We start from the raw sequence: 22,375 nt of genomic DNA, 5'->3' as shown, positions 1-22,375 counted from the left end.
TGAAAAGGATCTGTTAAAAATACTGGGTTAAGAAAGCCCAGAGATAAATCCACGCACCTAGGGACACCTTATCTTTGACAAAGGAGGCAAGAATATACAATGGAGAAAAGACAATCTCTTTAACAAGTGGTGCTGGGAAAACTGGTCAACCACTTGTAAAAGAATGAAACTAGAACACTTTCTAACACCATACACAAAAATAAACTCAAAATGGATTAAAGATCTAAATGTAAGACTAGAAACTATAAAACTCCTAGAGGAAAACATAGGCAAAACACTCTCCGACATAAATCACAGCAGGATCCTCCATGACCCACCTCCCAGAATATTGGAAATAAAAGCAAAAATAAACAAATGGGACCTAATTAAAATTAAAAGCTTTTGCACAACAAAGGAAACTATAAGCAAGGTGAAAAGACAGCCTTCAGAATGGGAGAAAATAATAGCAAACAAAGCAACAGACAAACAATTAATCTCAAAAATATACAAGCAACTCCTGCAGCTCAATTCCAGAAAAATAAACGACCCAATCAAAAAAGGGGCTAAAGAACTAAACAGACATTTCTCCAAAGAAGACATACAGATGGCTAACAAACACATGAAAAGATGCTCAACATCACTCATTATCAGAGAAATGCAAATCAAAACCACAATGAGGTATCATTTCACACCAGTCAGAATGGCTGCTATCCAAAAGTCTACAAGCAATAAATGCTGGAGAGGGTGTGGAGAAAAGGGAACCCTCTTACGCTGTTGGTGGGAATGCAAACTAGTACAGCCACTATGGAGAACAGTGTAGAGATTCCTTAAAAAACTGGGAATAGAACTGCCATATGACCCAGCAATCCCACTGCTGGGCATACACACCGAGGACACCAGAATTGAAAGAGACACGTGTACCCCAGTGTTCATCACAGCACTGTTTACAATAGCCAGGACATGGAAGCAACCTAGATGTCCATCAGCAGATGAATGGATAAAGAAGCTGTGGTACATATACACAATGGAATATTACTCAGCCATTAAAAAGAATACATTTGAATCAGTTCTATTGAGATGGATGAAACTGGAGCCCATTATACAGAGTGAAGTAAGCCAGAAAGAAAAACACCAATACAGTATACTAATGCATATATATGGAATTTGAAGATGGTAACAATAACCCTATATGCGAGACAGAATAAGAGAAACAGATGCATAGAACAGTCTTATGGACTCTGAGGGAGAAGGTGAGGGTGGGACGTTCCGAGAGAATAGCATTGAAATATGTATATTATCATATGTGTAACAGAACACCATTCCAGTTTTGATGCATGAGACAGATGCTCAGGGCTGGGGCAATGGGATGACCCAGAGGGATGGGATGGGGAGGGAGGTGGGAGGGGGGTTCAGGATGGGGAACACATGTAAACCCATGGCTGATTCATGTCAATGTATGGCAAAAACCACTACAATATTGTAAAGTAATTAGCCCCCAACTAAAATAAATAAATTTATTAAAAAAAAATACTGGGTTAAAGATTTTGGTTAGAGTTGCTATTCCTAAGAGTTGTTCATATAAAATTATAAAAAGTATATGAAAACACAGAATAGTGAACCTTTTTAATTGAAAATTTAAAAAGCCACATTTAAGCCATTTAAGTAGGCAGTGACTTAAATCACATTGTCCATTTCTTTTGCAATTATTTGTTTACTTTTCATTATAAACAAGTAGCAATGTATAGGCATTTTAAAAGGACAGAAAATGGGAAATTAAATGTAACCCTTATGTGGTAAATTACTCAATTCTTTGTATTTGAGAAAAGATTTCCATAGCCTTGCCATATTATCAAAACACCAAAGTACTATGAAGTAATAGGACAAGTACCAATAGGAAACCAAATATAAAATAAGGATTATGCCTAAGCCCATTAATTATAAAGAAACTATTCCATTAAGTAATGATAAATAAGGGATTACCTGATGCAAGGAAAAAAATTACAAATTCCATTTCAAAGGTCTAAATTATCTCAACTACAGTAGTTGTCATAGTCTCCCTGATTGGAAAATTATGTGTAAAACAACTTAAGAATCACAGTTGACTCTTGAACAACACAAGGGTTGGGGTGTCAATTCTCCAAGCAGTGGAAAATCTGCAAATACCTTATAGTCAGCCCTCACTATATCCAGGTTCTCCATATCTGAAGTTCCAAGTGTGTGGATTCAACCAACCACCAAATGGATCATGTAATACTATAGTATTTATTGAAAAAAAAAATCCACGTATAAATGGACTTATGCAATTCAAAGCAATGTTGTTCGAGGGTCAACTGCAATGTGTGTGTGTGTGTGTGTGTGTGATTTATTAACTACTAGATAGCAACTGGCATATTTACTTCCTCAACTCTGAATAAGCTACTCGTTATTACCCTCATTTTACATGTAGGAAAGACAAAATAGAGAGGGGTCAAAAACTCTTTGAAAGTCACGAATCTAGTAAATGCAGTCACTGGGACTTCACCTAGATGGTCCAACATCAGGGCCTCTGATACTTATTACTGTGCTCTAATGCCTCCTAAATAGTCTAACAATTAACATAACATTGTTTAATTTAAGAGGACAGATTTTTTGTACAAACTACATTTTATTTAGCTTACTATTCCCTGAACAAACATTAACAGAAGATGGGAGGAAAGTGGTTTGTACAGGCAGTGGGTCAGTGATTTAAATTTTGCCATGGATAAACCAGTTGGGTAAAGCCAACTTGGTGCCGAGGTTAGCTGTATCGACAAACACTGGTTTGTGTGGTGTTAAATTTAGGAAGCAGGGTTTTAGACTGAGGTAGCTCTAAGACTTCGAGGCCTCAAGGGTCAACTGTGTTTTTAAAACTGGGCCAGAAAATTAGTTTTTCAGTAAAATCTATACCCTCTTTTGTCAGTCTCCCTAGATCTTTCCTTTCTTACCAAGTAAAACTTTCAAATGATAAAGAATTATTACTATTTCTTCTTTCTTGTTTTTCATTTTCCTTTTCATATCCTGCTCCCTGGCTTCTCTCTTCAACCCACTTAAAATCTCCTCTTACTAAGATAGCTAATTATATCCTAGTTTTCAGTCTAGTTGTTATGGTCCAGTTTATGACATTTTTAAATGGACATCTCTCATTTTTAAAATATTTATTTATTTTCACTTTATTGAGGTATAACTACCAAACAGAATTATAAAGCATTAAAAGTGTATAATGTAATAATTTGATATATATATGCATTGTGAAAGGATTCCTCCCATCCAATTAATTAACACATCCATCCCTCATATATTTGTATATATATGTACATATACATACATTTTTTGAGAGAACATTTAAGTTCTACTCTCTTCTGGGCAAATTTCACTTATACAATATAGTGTTAACAACTATGTTGTTACTTAGTGGCTAAGTCATGTCTAACTCTTTTTGTGACCCCATGGACTGTAGCCTGCCAGGCTCCTCTAGCCATGGCATTTTCCAAGCAAGAATACTGGAGTGGGTTGCTGTTTCCTCCTCCAGGGGATCTTCCTGACCCAGGGATTGAACCAGCGACTCCGGCATCTCCTGCATTGGCAGGTGGATTCTTTATCACTGAGCCACCTGGGAAGCCCCTCTCAACTACACTCACTCATTTATACATTAGCTCCTCAGACTAAGTTTGAACCTTTTACTAATCTCGAACTGCCCCTCCCCTCAGCCTCTGGCAACCGTTTTTCTATCCTCTGTTTCTACGAGTTTGACTTTTTGTTAGGATTACACATACAAGTGATACCACACGGTTTTTGTCTTTCTCTGTCTGGCGTATTTCACTCAGGATGATGTCCTCAGGTATCATCCACATTGTTGGTGGGGAAGTTAAGAAGTAAGTTACTTTACAAAACAGTATTTTCCCTAAAGACAGCAAAAAATGTACACAAGTTCAATATTTTAGCTAGTAAATGTTTTTCATGGCATACAGATTGGTAATTTAAAAACCACTTTATGTATTTAGCGAGGCTCAATAAATAAGTAAATATACTGTAAAGAAAATCAAATTTTTCACTATTTGAGAAAGAAGTTACAAATAAGGAAAGGAGGAAGTTTAGAATACTTTGAAATCTGAGGTACTGGTGTGAACCTATTGCTTTTTAATATATGTACTCAAATAGACACAGAAATAAATTTGGTACCTGTATATTCATGCATTAGTGTGTATATGCATGTATGCAACTAAGCTTTGTCTGCTGAGAGGGTCTAAAACAAATGACAACCCGGTGATAATGATTATTTTTAGCTTTGAAATCTTGCTTTCTGTGTACCATTCTCCAATATAAAGAAACAGGGCTCCTGGAAAAAGTGCTCAATTCCAAGACTGGGATATGTAAAATGCAAGACTAACATGGAACTTCTTATGGTTGCAGAAAATAAAGAAATACTTGATAAAAGATGCAGGGAGTGTCAAGTTGAAAACCACTGGAGCCAGTCTGAAAGAGCTCCCAAAGACCAAAGCTGGAACAATTTGAGTAACCAAAAATAACACTAGTATTAGACTATATTTTAAAGAGTGGAATAAAAATACATGAGTTCATGCTGATATAAATACATTCTTGAATAAATAAATAAATGAAGGCAAAGGGACAGTTCTTCCTTCAGAAGAATTCCAAGTAATAAGTATAGAAGAAATGAGAAAAATAGAACATCATTATGAGAACACTGCAGTAATAATTGTTGCAGGCAAGAAACATCATTCAGTGCTACAATTTGTGCTATAATGTTTGAAGAGATGTAAGATATTTGCTCAGTCTCAAATTGAACCCCTGCCAGGATATTAATTATAAAAGAAAAAATTGAAGTACCCCAGTACCATGCTATTCTTGCCAAAAATGTACCACTTCAATTTAATCTTGAGAAAACACTGGAAAAATTTAAGGGATGTTGTACAAAATAACTGACCAGTGCTCTTCAAAGTGTCAAGGTCATAATAAACAAGGAGAGACTACTAACAGTCACCAGTTTTACAGTTTTACAGTCCTTTATCTACCTAGAATTTCTTAAAATTGTTGACAAATCTACAATCATGGCAGATTTTAACATATCTCTTTCAGTAATTGATAGATTAAAGAAACTTGGCATTGCTTGATGAAGTGTTTTTTAATAGCTGTTTCAAAATCTTTTTCAGATAATTTCAACATCTCTGTTATCTTGGCATTGGCATCAATGAATTGTCTTTTCTCTAAGTGGGGTGGGAAAGAGTAGAACTCACTATTTGCAGGTGGAATCAGCAAGTCTTGATTTTGTTTGCATTTCATTGCAAGTACATATGGAGCAAGGATGGAGAGGATGAGGAGTGAGGAAGCAGGTAGCCTCAACATATTTCCAAGATCTTCGGCTTGGAAGACTGAGTACACTTTGGCAGCATTTACTGAAACTGGATAGAAAAGGGAAGAACAGAAGATGATGAATTTTTTCACCCTATGTGGAGGCTGAGATGCTATGGGACAACCAGCTAGAGATATCTGACAGGCAGTTGGGTATTTACGCCTGAGCTCACAGAAAAGGGCAGACAGAAATACAACTTGTGGATGTTTTTGCCTCGCTGGTGCTTAAAATGGTAAAATATGGTTTAGAATGGTTGATCAAATAAACTGCAATGAGACCAGAAATATTTCAGAGAGTGGACAGAAGAGGGCGTTAATAGAGATCTAAAAGGAGGAGATCCAGAATGTGTGACTAAAGTCCGCAGAGTAGAAGAGTTTCAAGGAAAGGAGGACTGCCCATGATCAGACGCAACAGAATAGCCCAGTAAGATAATGACTGAACAGGGCATTGGTCAATGGTGGCATTCACCAGATCCCTTATCTTGGTGAAAGCAGAAAAAGATCAGTGGATTATGGAATGAAAACGATGTGAGCAAGTGAACTTAATAAGTGGATCCACTGTTTCTTCAGTCTCGGTTTAAAAAGGAATGAAAGAATGAATGAGACATTTAGTGAAAAGCATATGGAAGAAAACCATGTGATTCCTTGGGTCTGTCAAAAATACTTCTCCAAGCAATCATTGGTATTTGTTTTATCTCATAGAACTAGAGCTTCATCTTGGGAAGTGATAATGGGCTGCAAATATTTAGCAACTAAAGCCCAAGTAATATAAAGCCACAGATAGATCTTTGAGAAGCCCAAATCTCCAGAGCCACTGCTTGAAAACAAAAATTCTCCATTAATATTGACCTGCTGTTGCCATGCAAAAGGAGCCAGAGGTAGCTAAGGCTTTGTAAATTAAAAGTAACCCATTGAATCTCCTTTTGTACACCCTGCAGGACACGGGTACAAACTGCTTCGCTGTCTGAGCTCATTAATCAAAAGGGGACTGCTGCCCTCATCTCCCGCCACATCCCTGGTGGGCATCACGTGTTTGGAACACTAAATAGACCTACTACCAGGCTGAGGCTTCCTTTCTCCCACCACCTGTTAGGAATAGCAACTGTACATGATGCTTGTCTTCCTGGTTTCTTTCTCCTGCTGTTCTCAGTGTTGTTTATAACGTGGGTTCAATTAGTTTCCTCAACCGTTCCAGGAGGAAGCTGATTTTCTAAGGATGCTCTGATTATTAAAAATAGAATCTCAGCAGCACAACTCCAGATCTGCAAGAAACTATACTCCAACTCAAAATTCTTTCACTGCATAATTTTTTTCTGGTTTTAGAGAAGGTACCGCATTATTGGATGGCATTGCTTTGCAAAGTGATAGATTCAGCCCGTGAAAGTCAGAAAGAAAAGTTCTACTTCCTGTCTCATTCTTTTGTTCTAGCAAAAATAGTTTATTTACCTATTGACTTAGTGTGGTAGTGGTGACAGTGTGTCCCAAATACTGATTATTGCCTCCAAACCAACAGTTGTCTATAACGGAGTTACACAGGAAAGAACCAAACACAAATGCTCAGTTTTAGATGATAACACCACGAGAGATGCTGTCATTGGATAGGAAGGGTAGACACGATGGTACTGTCTACCTCTCCACCCCACCACAGCCTAAAAGGGAGCCAGGGTAGTAATTTACAAATTAAAAACAAATGGATGAGAAAATGAAAGAATTTAGGTTATTTAATCTGTATAACAGAAATATAATGGGGAAAAAGTGACTTTGTGAATAACTACCCAAGTTAAACTCATGTTAGATATAAGCTGAATGGTGATGATTCCAAAGAAAATCTGAGTAATCACTGAAATATTATGGTGCATTTAACATGTGGGGCAAATTCTGTATGTATAGAAAATTATGCTGTACAGAGAAACACATGTGCTGAAGAACCAGACCATTCATTAAAGGGTGCTATTTACTTCAAGATTTCATGATGTAGATTGTATGAAAACTTTGAGTGCATAGATGTAGCACCTAAAAAGTTCAGCATATTTCCTAAACACCATAAAGCATTTGAGTAAATAGAGTTGGGGGAAAATAAATACTTGGGGTAGATAACCTTGGATAATTTAAAGGAGGTCTGATATTTATTTTTACCCTAAAATTTAAAGCTTAGCAATTTATTTCTTTTAATGTACTAATTGACAAGGGGACTTGAAGTAAAGCATTACTCATTCTCTTTAGATGTTTTTTTCATGCCCAAGTAACTACTTATGGACAGAATTATTCAGGATGGAAATGATTATTTCTATTTTTATTTCTTAAGAGATAAAAGCTGTGTGAGAAAGGGGGTATTGGCATGTTGACTGCTTCTGAATTGAAGCAAATGTTTTGGAAATGACCAATTAAGGGATCTTACTCCTCACTTACAATATTTGCAGAGATGGTTGAAGGAAAACACTGTCTCCTGATAGTGGACTTTTATAAATTAAAAACAAGAAAAATAATGTGTGACTGGAGAAGACAAGGCATATGATGAAGAAAATCAGGCAACTTCCTTTCATAAATCACCAATAAACTAGGAACAAGAAGACTCGAAGATTTAGGCTTAACTAGAGCTATTGTTCGGAGAAGACAATGGCACCCCACTCCAGTACTCTTGTCTGGAAAATCCCATGGACGGAGGAGCCTGGTAGGCTACAGTCCATGGGGTCGCTAATAGTCGGACACGACTGAGCGACTTCACTTTCACTTTTCACTTTCATGCATTGGAGAAGGAAATGGCAACCCACTCCAGTATTCTTGCCTCGAGAATCCCAGGGATGTCGGAGCCTGGTGGGCTGCCATCTGTGGGGTCGCACAGAGTTGGACACGACTGAAACAACTTAGCAGCAGCAGCAGAGCTATTGCTACATCAAACTATATTGAGAAATTAGTTTGATTTATTTTAGGAAGTCAATAATTGATCAGTTGTTAGTACAATACTGGTAGGGATTTTGGAATTGTGCTGAGTTATATATACAATACTCATTTCATTTTGTAATTCAATATATACTTATTGTGTACCAATCAAACTGTAGACACTGTCCTGATAGTTAAGGTAGAATAACAGAAAGACAGGAAGCTTTCATTTGAGTTGGAAAGACATACAAGAAAAGATGAATGAATAAACAAAGTAGTTTCAGATATTACTAAATTATGGAGGCAATAGAGTCATGTGATAAGGAGTAATTTGAGAGAGCAAGTTACTCTGCATAGGATGCTTGGGGAACGTCTCTTGGTTTGGTGACATTTGGACTGAGATCCAAAGGCTTCAAATGAGCCAACTGGGTAGAGAGCCAAGAGGAAGAACATTCCAGGCAACTGCCCTGAATGAAGGAAGGTTCCTGTTCCAAAGTTTCTCAATGTGGCATTTGGGATAGTTGGATGAGATGTGGTTGGAAAAGCAGAGGCCAGAATAGGCAGCATTTGATGGATCTTTCACAGCAAGTCTATATTTTATGCAAAATGCCATGGAAATCCTTTGAAGATCTGGTTTGTTTTAAACTGTTGATTTCAGTTTCTGAGGAGAAGAGTAGGTCACAGAGAAAAGTTAGGAGGCTATTGTAATAGCCCAGGTGAAAAATGGTGGTGGCTTTGGGCTAGGACAGTGGCAGTGGAGAGGCAAAGGATACAGATTGAGGTGATTTTAGAGGTAGAAGCATCAAGCTTCCCCTTCCTCTCTTCTCCTGTGCTTTCCATTCTCCATCTCCCACCACTATGACCATTTGTACTGATTTTTCATCTTTAGAATGTGTTTTAAAGAGGCAGTAGAACATAGTGGGTAAGAGTGATGCTCTGCTGTTTTTAGGCTGTGAGAATGTGGGTAAGTTTCTTGGCCTTTCTGTACTTCAGTTAAATGGAAATGAAAAAAATAGTGTTGATCTCATGTCACTGAGAAGATTAAACAGGATGGCGTATGAAGAACCCTTGGAAAGTGCTAAGCAAATATGAGTGCTGAGTAATTGTTAACTCTGATTATAATCATCATCATACAATGTTCTATACAGAAGGCTTGTCTACTACCAGTCTTCAGCAAATGTAATGCTGAAATATCTTGTGATGACATGGATGAATTTTCAATCAAACTTCTTATTATTTCAATACAATGTGGAAGCCCCGAATTGTAGAACACAAATATGAGAAAAGATACTTCTTCCATGGAATGGTAGGAAGTGCAGAGAAGAATGAGTATGTACACAGTTGGTAGATTTGATGGTAGAAAAATATTCACTTTGAAATAAACTTTCAGCAAATATTAATTAGGTTCTTACTGTGGGCCAGGCATTTTATTACATACTTCTCGCCTAAACAATTGTGCTAAACAACACAAAATCTCTGCTCTGTTGGACTCTCACTCTAGGGGAGCTGAGATGATGTTATTAACTGAGGCTGATGGGTTGGGGAAGAGATGGTAAGGGTTTAAATAGAGAATTAAAAAGAAAAAAAGACCATTCTAGGGAAATCTGCTTTTGAATTGGGGTGTTGGTGAAGACTCTCGAGTCCCTTGAACTGCAAGGAGATCAAACCAGTCAATCCTAAAGGAAATCAACTCTGAATATTCATTGGACTCATGTTGAAGCTGAATCTCCAGTACTTTGGCCATCTGATATGAAGAGATGACTCATTGGAAAAGACCCTGATGGTGGGAAAGATCAAGGGCAGGAGGATAACGGGGCAACAGAGGATGAGATGGTTGGATGGCATCACCAACTCAATGGACATGAGTTTAAGCAAACTCCAGGAGACAGTGAAGGACAGGAAACCTGGCGTGCTGCAGTCCACCGGGTCAGAAAGAGTCAGACATAACTTAGCACCTGAACAACAACAACAGGGAAATCTGAAAAGTTCTGGTGCTCTGTTGTGAGTTTTAAGTGAATTTAAAGTCTGGCTAATTTTGGTCTGGCTGTGTGATTTCTCTAGCAGCATTCAGCCATCTAGTGCAGTCATAGAAAGGTAGATAACTGAGTTCATACAGTGGCTGATTGGATTTGGGGCAGTGACTTACACATGATGGGTTGGGTTAAGCAGCAGTGACAAGGAGGAGTGAATAAGAAAAGGATGCTGGGCAGGGAAAAAATGGTGAGATTTACAGATTCAGAATCTAGACGTGGTAAATCAAGAATTTCAGTAGGAATTAGAGTGAGGTGGTTAGAGGTTTAGGGGTTGTGGTCAAAAAGTCAAACATTCTTGAAGGTTTTGCAGGTGGTGTGGTTACTGGTAATAAGGTACTGGGGGCAGCATAGAAGTATGAAACAGATAAGATGGGAGCAAAGCTCATCTTGTAAGAAGGTCAGGAGACTTGGATCCAAGTTATTGGGGTCACCCAGAGGCTATGAAAACCACGGAGAGTGACGACAGGGGAAGAAATGGAAGGGAAGGAATAAACCAGAAGCTCAAACTCAAATATCTAACAAGACCGTGTAAATGAGTGAAGCAGGCCATGTAAAACCTCTTCCCCAGCTCCAGCTGAATGTGGCCAGGCAGGAAAGTGGACTCATTATTGCCAGAGTTCATGGTTTTTTTTTTTTCTAGGCAAATCTGACATCTGGATTTACATTATGTAATTCTTCCTAATTTTAAATGTTGGCAACTAATTTAACTTTTAACAGCAACTGGGCAGTCCAGTTTTCAGGCCAGACTTGGCCCACAGACTTGCCCACAGACTTCCACTTCTTGTCACCACTGAGCTGCAGCCTTCCCTGGATGCTGGGGTGTGGAAGGGGCAATGGAACTCTAGGACATACATCTCTTAGGAGCAGCAGACAAGGCCACTTGGTGACCAGGACAGATCAAGACAAACATGAGACCACTTTGTAATCGTGTCTGAACACAGACGAAACACAAGCATCGTCCAAGCAAAATGATCAATCATTCCCCTAGCCTAGCTGATACGAGGGACCGCTACCTCTTTATTAATCACATATTTAGCCTGGCTTCATTCCTCATGACTTACAGATATGATTTATTAAGATAGTCAATCATAGAATTACTTTTGCATCTAGATAGCATCCAATCTATCAGAGCTCTGCTCACTTGAATATTCCCAGCACATGCTCAGATAAACCTAACACAAGAACAGATTCTACAGGTCCTTCTTTAGGCTTCTTTACTGAGCTGCCCCATAGTTCCCCGTGGTGTGTAAGCTTCATCTCTTAGAACAAATTAATAAACTCAGTCTTTTTCAACTACAGGTATGTTTCTGGTGGTCTCTGGCCAGAGGGCATTGTCATGACTAAGGCTCTAACATTAGAAAACTTTTTCTCCCATTGTAACACTCAAATCCCCAATACTTCAATTACCATAGAAGCTATATACCAAAAATGGATTCATTATCAGAAGAGATGGGAACAATATATTTCATCTTCAACATGGCCTTGGAGATATAACCTTAACTTCTGTATTTAATTTGTGTGGTGGTTTAAAATCTTGTGACACATAGCACCAGTCCATGAAAAATGCAGTTTCCAGTGTGCTAAGTTGCTTCAGTCATATCCAACTCTTTGCGATCCTATGGACTGTAGCCCACCAGGCTCCTCTGTCCACGAGATTCTCCAGGCAAAAATACTGGAGTGAACTGGCATGCCCTCCTTCAGGGATCTTCCCGACCCAGGGATCAAACCCCGGTGTCCCACATTGCAGGCAGATTCTTTACCATTGGAACCGATGGAGCCTCATTTCACTTGACTTCTTGGCACTGAAGATCTCAATGGGAGTTCCTCCTCCTTCTCATCGCTGTGTGTGCTCAGTTGTGTCTGATTCTTTGCAACCCTATGGACTGTAGCCCAGCAAGCTCCTCTGTCCATGGGAGGTATTCCAGACAAGAATACTGGAGTGGGTTGCCATTTCCTTCTCCAGGGACTCTTCCTGACCCAGGGATTGAATCCATGTCTCCTGCATTGGCTGGCAGAGTTTTTTGCCACTTGAGCCATCAGGGAAGCCACCTTCCATTAACTGATCTGAATAATATTTTGAAACTAAGAAAAATTCTAGGTGTCAATCAGGATAAAAATAAAGGCAAAAAGTTCCAATATATATTGTGATGATTATTTCACAATGCAAGTATTGAATTATTATATATCTGAAACTATTACAATGTATGTAAATTATATCTCAATGAAAAAAGTTCTAAGACACAGTCAACTACAATTTGTCACCAATCAGCTCTATTGGATACTTATTCTTTCCATCATTTAATAGTATTTTGGGGTATTTATTACATGCATGGCATTTTTCTAGCTATTTGAGATATAATGATGATGAATAAAACAGAAAGCTTATAATCTCCTGAGGATGTGCCTGGGGAATGAGAAAATAGATAAACATATACATAATATATTTTCAGATTACAGTAAGCACTATGAAAACTATAGGAGAAAATTAAAAGGCTAGAAATGATGGAGGGGAGCAGGAGGAGAACCATTCTTGATAGGATGATGAGGGAATTATTCTCTAAGGAGGTGACATTTGAATAGATACCTGAGCGGTATGAATGAGAATAGGGTCCTGATATACAAATGAGTTTAGCATTTTTGTGGCTGGAGAGTGTTGGTTGGCCAAGGAGTAGATGACGTGATGTGGTAGGTAATGAAGTCAGACAGGTACGTATGGGGCAGGGAATGGAAAGCTTTGATGTGCCGTGTGAAGCATCTGGACTTTATTACGGGTGTGATGGAAAGATATTGAAGGAATTTAAGCAGGAGAATGATGTGATCTGACTTACATCTTAAGATCAGTGGTCATTTATGGGACTGAAGAGGCAAGAGGGGAAGCAAGGTGATAAATTAGGAGGTTATAGAAATACCCCATGTTAGATGGGCTGGTGGCTTGTACTGAGTAAAGGAACAATAGAAGTAGTGAGGAATGGTCGGATTTAGGGAATATTTGAAGGGAGAACTGACATGTCTTGATGATACATTCAAGGCTGATTCCTAGTTTTTAACCTCAGTAATAGTGAAGAGTGGTATTATTCATTGAAATGGGGGAACACTTAGGGAGGAGTCAGTTTTGTGGGCTGTTCAAGATTTACCTTGGGAATCTGCCTGCAACGCAGGAGACACTGGTTCGATTCCTGGGTCGGGAAGACCCGCTGGAGAAGGGAAAGGCTACCCATTCTGGTATTCTGGCCTGGAGAATTCCATGACTGTATAGTTCATGGGGTCGCAAAGAGTCGGACACAACTGAGTGACTTTCACTCACTTTGCTGTGCTTATAAGATGTTACAGGTCCATAAGGGGGGACAAACAAGGGGGTTGGAACACGAAGGGGAATATTTGTCTGCTTGAGTATGTAGAGTATGTAGAGTAACTCTAAGAAAGTTAGTTAATGCCATTCACAAAGACAAGCTTATTCATCAGGAGACAACCCAAGTTCCACCCAAGAAGTCTCCTCTACATTTTTAAGGACAAGGGCTTATTATAACAGGTTTTATTTTATAATATCTGGACCATTTCTCCTTTCACCACGACCTCCTTGTTGTACCTCATTAATATGAATTCTGGGTGTATCTGAAACTTCTCTAAGCTTGAGTATTTCATAGATTTGGTCAGCAATGATCCTTTCAACTGAGTGCCTGAACTGAACTGAACTGATCCTTTTCTGCCTCTATTTCCTACAGACATCATCTTCTGGTGTCCTGTCTCCACCAGGAGGTTACTTATGTTCTTTGGGAATGAATGGTACACATTGTGAGCATGATATTCTGAAGCAGTATTCTAACAAATGAGAAGCTTTTCAAAGATCCATGGGTTTAGAAGCGGCACTGTATGTCAGAGAAATTAAAGCAGAACACAGGAGAAGCAGTGAAGGTAGATGTAAAGAAAGGCTATTTAGGGAATTTCAGGATTTGGAGCCCAGGAGACACAAGGTTAAGTAGTGGGTCATTTGACTATGAGGGAAAAGTGTATCTAAACTAAAGTACTATATCTGGAGCTTAGAAATGGGAGACCCCTCCTTTTTAAAATACCCAGCTCATGGAGAAAGAACTCAATTTGGGCTTGAAAGTAGAGAGAACCAACTATAAAGTATGATTACACCAAGAGGGAGCCCAAAGGCAGGGCTTTTTGAATGGAATGAAGTGGAACAGAAAGTACATATGAATAAGTTTGTGTTGAAGCTGGTTGAGTCATGAAAGGCCTATAGCAAATCTAACTCCTGTCATTTATGTCTCAGAGAATGCTGTCCTTTCCTTTAAGGTTTAGAAAGATTAGCTCAAATGCCCACTAAAGGACACAGGCAATGTACAGGGTCACTCCCTGTACATTTCTGCAGTTTCTCAGGACACTTGCATTTCAAGTACTTAATGGCTGCCTTATTGGAGAATGCAAGTCGAGAGCACAACTAAAATTTAACTATTAACTATTTTGTTTCCCGAAGTCTTTTCCCTGAGAAAAATTTGAAGGCCCTGGGATTCTGTGGGACACCCTGGCCTCTTGATATCTGATTGTTTCTTTCTCTTCTCTCCCTCCCCTGTGTTCTCAGGAGCAAAAGAGAAAGAAATAAGATGGAAATAAATTCATCCGATTTAATTAGGTAGAGCAAGTCAGCCTTCTCTAGCCCTTAGCTTGAATCCCAGAATCTCCTTGAAATACCAGCAGTTCTTAATTTGCACAGCACTGTTGTCTCCAGGATTCTTGCCTGGAGAATCCCAGGGATGGTGGAGCCTGGTGGGCTGCCACCTATGGGGTCGCACAGAGTTGGACACGACTGAAGCGACTTAGCAGCAGCAGTTGTGTTAAATCAAACTTGTGAGTATGGGAACTGTATTCTGGCTTTGTACATCTTTTGGTTACTGAGCTAGGACTGCTTGTAGTACTCTTAAGGTTTTAATTTCTTAAGCAAAGACCAACCTTCTTCTAGTCCCTAAGTAGTAACTGTGTGGAGACAATAATTTTGTTTATTGAGTTGTATATTTACTATTTATAATCTGAGATTTCTGTGCACAGATTTAAAATTCCTCATTCCCATATATTGATTTAGTAGTGTGTTTTGTTCTGTTGGGGAAGTGTTAGAAAAAGGATTCCATTTTAGGAGAAAAACAGTGAAATTCTCCAAGTTTCAAAGAAACGCCATTTTTTCCCCTAGAGTAAAGGTGGCAGAAGTTGCCCAACTAGTGGTTTGAAGTCTCATGTGGGCTTTTGTAGGCTTGCCTATTTTATCATTTCTTCTTATCAAAGGAAACAAGATGGTTGAACTAACTTTAAAAATATCTATTTTTATATCTGAGATAATTTTTTAATGTCATAGGTTGCAAGCAATCATATTTAAGACATAAGCAGAACACTCTTTGACATAAATTGCAGTAAGATCTCTTTGACCCACTTTCTAGAGTTCAGTTCAGTTGCTCAGTGGTGTCTGACTCTTTGCGACCCTGGACTGCAGCATGCCAGGCTTCCCTGTCCATCACCAACTCCTGGAGCTTACGCAAACTCATGTCCATCAAGTTGGTGATGCCACCCAAACATTGCATCCTCTGTTGTCCCCTTCTCTTCCCACCTTCAATCTTTCCCAGCATCAGGGTCTTTTCCGATTAGTCATTTCTTCGAATCAGGTGGCCAAAGTATTGGAGCTTCAGCATCAGTCCTTCCAATGAATATTCAGGACTGATTCCCTTTAGGATGGACTGGTTGGATCTCCTTGTAGTCCAAGGGACTCTCAAGAGTCTTCTCCAACACCACAGTTCAAAAGCATCAATTCTTCGATGCTCAGCTTTCTTTATAGTCCAACTCTCACGTCCATACCTGACTACTGGAAAAACCATAGCCTTGACTAGATGGACCTTTGTTGACAAAGTAATGTCTCTGCTGTTTAATATGCTGTCTAGGTTGCTCATAACTTTCCTGCTAAGGAGTAAGCGTCTTTTAATTTTATGGCTGCAATCACCATCGGCAGTGATTTGGGGGCCCCCAAAAATAAAGTCAGCCACTGTTTCCACTGTTTCCCCATCTATTTGCCATGAAGTGACAACCTAGATGCTATGATCTTAGTTTTCTGAATGTTGAGCTTTAAGCCAACTTTTTCACTCTCCTCTTTCACTTGCATCAAGTGGCTCTTGAGTTCTCCTTCACTTTCTGCCATAAGGGTGGTGACATCTGCATATCTGATGTTATTGATATTTCTCCCGGCAATCTTGATTCTAGCTTGTGCTTCCTTGAGCCAGCATTTCACATGATGTACTCTGCATATAAGTTAAATAGGCAGGGTGACAATATACAGCCTTGACGTACTGAGAGTAAAAACAGAAATAAGCTCATGGGACCTAATTAAACTTTTCACAGCAAAGGAAATCATAAATAAGATGAAAAGACAATGCTCAGAATGGAAGAAAATATTTGCCAATGAAGCAACTGACAAAGAATTAATCTCCAAAATATACAAACAGCTCAAGTAGCTCAATATTAAAAGAAATAAAAATTTTAAAAAATGCGTGGCAGATCTGCTCCTTCTCTGTTCTGCTTTGATTCTCTAACATACAGTGCCTGCTTCTAAACAGACATTTCTCCAAAGATGGTATACAGATGGCCAACAAACACATGAAAAGATGCTCAACATCATGAAATATTAGAGAAATACACATCAAAATTACAATGAGATATTACCTCATATTGGTTACGATGGCTGTCATCACAAAATCTACAAACAACAAGTGCTAGAGAGAGTGTAGAGAAAAGGGGGCCCTTTTGTTGGTGGGGATGTAATTAATAAAGCTATGATGGAGAACAGTATGGAGGTTCCTTAAAAAACTAAATATAGAACTGCCATATAACTCAGCAGTCCCATACGGCATATTCCCAGAGAAACCCACAATTCAGAAAGACTCCTGCACCTCACTGTTCACTGCAGCACTATTCACAATAGCCAGGACATGGAAACAAACTAAATGTCCATCAACAAAGGAATGGACAAAGAAGATGTGGCACATATATACCAAGGAATATCACACAGCCATAACAAGGAGCAAAACTGGGTCATTTGTAGAGATGTGGATGGATCTAGAGAGTATCTACAGAGTGAAGTAAGTTGGAAAGGGAAAAACAAATATTGTATATTAACACATGTATATGGAATCTGAAAAAATTCATACAATCTTATTTATTAAGCAGAAATAGAGACACAGATGTAGAGAATAAAGGTATGGATACCAAGGGGGAAAGGGAGGGTATGGGATGAATTGGCAGATTGGGATTGACATTGATACTATGTATAAAATAGATGACTAATGAGAACCTACTCCTGTATAGTTTAGGGAACTCTACTCAATGCTCTGTGGTGACCTAAATGGGAAGGAAATCCAAAAACAAGAGGATATATATACATATAACTGATTCACTTTCCTGTACAGTAGAAACTAACACAACATTGTAAAGCAACTATACTCCAATAAATTTTTTAAAAATATTAAAAAAAATTTAAAGTCATACTTAAAAGATGCGTTAAAAGATAGTACACAATCAAACAAATTAACCGTAGACTTTTGCTAATGGATTTTGTGTTTGGTGGGGTACCAGAAGATGAAGTTGTAATAGCAATTCTAATGATCATAGTAAACAGATCCTTGATATAGCAAAAGCTAACTTCATTATAAATGCATTTCATTTCTAGAGGATTTATTGTTGTTGCTACTCAGGAATTTCTTCTGGCCAGACTCATTTGTCTCCTTTGATCAGGTAGAGAATCAATGATGGCCTAGAATTTGTAATATCAGTAAATCCAATGAATTCTATGCTTTGACACATTCCTAGACCAATGAAAATTTATGGCTGCAGTGATGACCCTGATGAATTCAAATCCCCTATGTGTCTTTTGAATTAGCAAAGGAAAATTAAATGGTATGCCTTATGCTTTTCCAGATGTAAGGAGTTTGAGATTTTATAGTTCTTTAAAAATTATTAATCCATGTATGTAGTACATAATCATTCCAGAATGAATAGTTGAATAACCAGATCATTCCATTTTGTTACCATAATATATAACCAAGTTCACTGTTAAAATAAGAGGATTAAAAATGAGAGGTTTCTCATGCTATCATTATAACAGAAAGTGGAAATGTGCTTTAAGAAGATCTAAAATTGAGGGTTTTGGAGAAAATCTTTTTTAGGGGAAGCATTATTCTTTTTCTTGTGCTCATCACCCCGTCAACAATTTATTTTCACATACATTTATCTGAGCCTCAAAAGTGAAAGAAGCCAGTTGAGAAAAAGGATGAAGCCTACTGTGCTTCATCTACTGGACACACAAAGGGAACCTACAAAGTAAAACATTTTTTTTCCCCTTGAAGAGCTCTTTCTTTCTCCTTGCTTCTCTAACTTTCACTATGTAAATAATTTCTAATCAACAGCTAGCTCTGATTTCTCTCCTGGGCCAAAGATCTCTATTCCCAACTGATCAGTCAAACTTTGGCCGTATTAAACAATGACCATATTAAAGCTCAGATGTTTACATCTGAATCCCCAAACTTCCAACCTACTGTTTCAGTGGTAACATTCTTCAGCTTACCTTGACACAAAACTGCAAATTCACCCCTGATTCTTCCTATTTCTTCTCGCCTCTATCCATTAGCCAGCTGACTCTGTTGCTTCCTTAAAGTCTTTGCTTCCTGTTCATGCCACCTTCATTCTAGCTACGGCTCTTACCTTGCATGTGAGTAGCGACAAAGATTCCCCATCTGACCTCCTGTAGTATGTGTTTTCCTCTTCCAGCCTATTGTATTACTTCCACCATAATTAATATCCTAAAATAATCAGGGGCAGGGCAGGGAGCGGGGGTAGTGGTGGAATGTAGGCAGTTTGAGATCAACCAGGACAAATCAGGATCAGAAAGGATGTGGCAGTTTCGATATTGCGGACAGCCAGTGAGAGATCAAGTTCAAAGAAGCACAGACTGGGTGGAAAGATCAGTGGGTTTTATGCTCTGCTGTGCTTAGTTGCTTAGCTGTGTCCAACTCTCTGTGACCCTATAGACTCTTTCCTTGGGGATTCTCCAGGCAAGAATACTAGAGTGGGTTGCCATGCCCTCCTCCGGGGGATCTTCACAACCTGTGCTGTAGGTGGATTTTTTACCATCTTACCCACCAGGGAAGCCTAAGAATACTGGAGTGGGTAGCCTATCCCTTCTCCAGGGGATCCTCCCAAACCAGAAATTGAACTGAGGTCTCCTGCATTGCAGTCGATTCTTTACCAGCTTAGCTACCAGGGAAGCCCTGTGGGTTTTACAGGTGAAGCAGGAAAGAAGTTGAAGCTCAAAAGAGTCTTCTGAGAAAGAATCAGGTGGTCAAGTACAGTTAAGTCAAGGAAAGGAGGATGTTGAGTCTCAAAGTAAAATATGATATAGGTGACCAGGAAGAATAGCTGCTGTATCCTTTGTAGATGGCCAGCTCTCTTATGGCTAGAACTATTTGCTCAAGATCTTGGTACCATCCCCTCTTATCTAGAGCCTGACTCACATACACATAAGGCTGTCATCCCATAGCAGAAGGTGCTTTTCTCAGTCCTGTTCACTTCTCCCAGCTGCTGCTGGATACCCTGGACCTACTGCTGATAACCATAACTGAAGAGCAGTGAGAGAATCAGGCATGAACTCTCATCTTAAACAGATTAAATTTACTAGTTTTACCTGGAGATCACCCTATACATGGTAATTCCTGACACTTTACAGTCGCTCTGACTCCAACCTAAATATCTAGCTCCATCCTGCTATCGCCTAGTCTTTCTTTCTTAACACTCTCCTACTCTACTCTGTCTGTTAAAGCTTATCACGGTGATCTGGAGTCAGACTGCATGGGTGAAATTTTTGTTTTCCCATTATCTAGCTGTGTGATGGGCTTCCCTGATAGCTCAGTTGGTAAAGAATCTGCTGTGTGATATGACAAAATCACTTAGCCTAAGTTGCAATTTCCTCTTGTATAAGAAATGTAATTTCCTCATTGACCCTGGGTCAATGTTGTTTGAACTGCATGGGTCCACTTATATGCGGATTTTTTTTCCCCACTAAATACATACTACAATACTACACAATATGAGATTGGCTGAATTCCCAGACACAGAACTGTGGAAATAGAAGGCTGACCATAAGGTCATACGTAGATTTTCCACTAAGGGAATCCTTGCTTTGTTCAAGGGTTAACTGTAATGATAAGAGGACCTACTTCATAGGGGGTTTGTATGCAATAAAAGAGACAATAAATGAAAAGCATTTAGTATATTTCCTGGGTCTTAGTGATGATGTAAATAATAAATGTTAAACTGATACTAATGCCTAATCTTCACCTACCTTTCAAAGTCCAAATCAAAATACTACTACATCATATACTGTGTTAAGAGCATGGACTTTAGATTTGCATCCTAGCTCTGCCACTTAAACTAGATACATAAGTTTTGCAAATTTCTACACCTGTGCAAATGCTGACAGTATTTCCTACTTCACAGGCTTGTCACTGTGCTCAGGTAGAAGCCGAAGTCTGACCATGGGACCTGATGTGACTGTGTTGCCCAGTACTGCACATTATTGCATTATTAACTAGTGTTACATGAGTTGCTGAATCATAAAATGGAAGGGGGTCAGTGAGATTCTATTGCAGAATAGGAACTGCTAATAGATATTGGATCTGAGGAGGTCTGGGGTCACACGCGGGTAGGTCAGACTTATCTGCTTCCATTGTTTACTGCCTCTCTTTCAGCTCCTATCTTTGGCCTCACAGAGAATTCCTGGGACTCACTCATGACGGAGGAAAAAATATGGGCCTGACTCACTGATATATCTACTTGGGATATTAACACCAGGCAGGGGTGGATATTACTGCACTACAGCTGCACTTAATGAAGGGAGGCTCCAAGAGATAGTGGTGAAAGTGTATTGATATCAAACCAATAGGCGTAACTGTCGGTGAGGCTGGTTGCTTACTTTGTCTGGAAAGAGACTCTACATCATAGATCCAAACTGATGTATGGGCAGGAGCCAATGGGCTGGCCATGGGACCAGGTACTGGGAGACCCAATTGGAAAATTGAAGAGAAGGAAATCTCTGTATATGGATCACTTGGAAGGGCTTCTTTCTCTTTCTGGTGTGTTCTCTCCCAGGATCTTACCATGATTTCTCATCTGCAAGATGAGAAGGACTGTGTTTAGAACCCTGGCAATTCCCTGGCAATGCCGATTAGCATTCCTTTGTTAGCAGTTCTGCTCAGTGGAAAATAGCAACAACCCCAAATGACAAAACCACCCAGTACTCAGATCCTGAAGGTTATCCTTCCACATAAAAATCCCTTTGCAGTTGAAGTGCTTGCAGGGGTAAAAGAAACATGGATGGTGGGGTGGCGGAAGACAATGTGGGCCTCTTGACCAACTCTAGGAATGCGGACTGAAGCAGCCGTCTGATGTTGGTTAACAATTTTATGATCTCTTTTTCATTCTACTATCTTATATGAAAACTAGGGTTTTAGATTTCAGGTAGTAGGATAATTGAATTGATATCAACTTATGATGAATGTTTACTCAACTAGGCTGAAGATACAAAATTTTCAACTGATGAATGTCAAAAGTAGAAGCTGAAGAGCAGCTTTTGATGCCCAGCACCCAGCACTTTGATGGGCAGCATCAGTTTTGTTTTTCCAGATCTACACCTTTATGCTCCCTGTTCTATATCCTAAGCGGCTGACCTGTCTGGGTTACATCCTCAGCCAGAGTTGTAAGTGTCAGAGTCCAAAACCCAGCCTTTTATCCACCGTATCGTGCAGGGTTGTATCTGCATGAAGATGCCTTTGTGTTCTCAGATGAAGGGTAAAAGACCTAAATGATCTGGGTGGAAGCTGAGGAGCTCAGCGTCACTGTCCAGTAGCAGTGGGTGTGGCAGCGATGATCAGGTTCTGTGACGGTATCCGGGGCAGCCCTGGTGTGTAGCCATGTCTGTTGGTGATGGCCTGGATCCGTATTCCTGATGCTTAGTGTTCACAGCCTCTGGGTTCCAGCCTAACTCCCCAGTCTGCTCCTCCAGCTTTCTA

The 22,375-nt window shown here is 39.3% G+C and overlaps 1 protein-coding gene across 1 annotated transcript in view; it reads right to left on the bottom strand.

Moving 5' to 3' along the window:
• LOC145510899 (uncharacterized) overlaps positions 1-22,375 on the bottom strand; it is a 168,216-nt gene that overhangs the window by 110,209 nt on the left and 35,632 nt on the right. The gene's annotated exons all lie outside the window — the stretch shown is intronic.

The sequence above is a fragment of the Giraffa tippelskirchi genome, chromosome 6 (genome assembly GCF_054371585.1).
Source record: "Giraffa tippelskirchi isolate mGirTip1 chromosome 6, T2T-mGirTip1v1.2.pri, whole genome shotgun sequence".
NCBI classification, from domain to species: Eukaryota; Metazoa; Chordata; class Mammalia; order Artiodactyla; family Giraffidae; genus Giraffa; species Giraffa tippelskirchi.
The sequence above is the reverse complement of the archived record's forward strand: the minus strand, read 5'-3'. Positions and strand labels throughout refer to the sequence as shown.